The sequence below is a fragment of the Otolemur garnettii genome, unplaced genomic scaffold, assembly GCF_000181295.1.
Source record: "Otolemur garnettii isolate 467f Iridium unplaced genomic scaffold, OtoGar3 scaffold00187, whole genome shotgun sequence".
Classification (NCBI taxonomy): domain Eukaryota; kingdom Metazoa; phylum Chordata; class Mammalia; order Primates; family Galagidae; genus Otolemur; species Otolemur garnettii.
In genome coordinates this window covers 904,321-905,252 of record NW_003852582.1, presented here as the reverse complement: position 1 = coordinate 905,252, position 932 = coordinate 904,321, and the positions used below count along the sequence as shown (strand labels likewise).

The following is a 932-nucleotide window of genomic DNA, read 5'->3' as shown; positions in this document are numbered from 1 at the left end:
CTGCAGAGAAGTGTGGGAAGCCTGGGTACCCCATTAACAGCTTCCATGCCAAGTGGGAACAGTCTTATGGGACTGATCCCCTAATCTGTGGAGTGTACACTAACTCCAGATAGCTAGTATCAGAATTGAATCGAATCGTCGGACCCGCAGTTAGTGTCAGAGAACAGGTTCATGTAGGAAAAGATACAATATTTGATATCAGAAGTGGCATCTGAAAAAAGACAACACATTGGGGCAACTTCTTAACTGAAAACCACACATATTTCTGTCCGGTTACTTCCTGTCTATGAAATCTATAGACATTTCCCAAGTCTCTGGGAAAGGTAAGAATTTAGAAAAGCCAAGTTTCTAACTGAGAGTCCATGTGTTCCATTTTATTACTTCCACTGTTGTAGTTTCATCTATTCTTCAAACAAACCCCCAAATTGGGACTTCACAAGTCTTGGGAAATACAGTGATTCTCTCATAAAATTTTCCCAAATTATCCAAACAGAATAAAGAAACAAAGGGAAATATACCACCTGAAAGTAAAGGAAGGATCAGAGCTTGGATAGGTCACCACTCTGAATCAGAAGTCTAGCAAGGTAAATGTCTAAGGAAAGTTTGTGTTTAACTAGCATTGGCTTTGAAGTTGATTCGGTCTTTACCAAATCCATCACAATTTCTCAGCAGCTAAATGGTGTGGTGCGTGATCACTGCCAACCTGTGAGCAATCTTTTATTCAAAAAGGACCAGAGCATGAAAATTCGTAGACCTTAATAGGAAAGATTTTCATGTATGCCGTTCTACCTCCTGTTTTTATTACAGTCATTGCCATGTAATCAGGTCATGTTGCACTATGTTCTCATTATATTCATGTTAGAAATATCTTTGTTACATTTGATTAGAGAAAATGAGCACTCTTGATGTGTTTCATGTTTCTTGAAAAGGGT

General features: G+C 38.6%; 1 protein-coding gene across 1 annotated transcript in view; it reads right to left on the bottom strand.

Moving 5' to 3' along the window:
- The window catches only part of MYO3B (myosin IIIB), a 429,342-nt gene that overhangs the window by 234,640 nt on the left and 193,770 nt on the right, over positions 1-932 (bottom strand). The window lies entirely within an intron of this gene.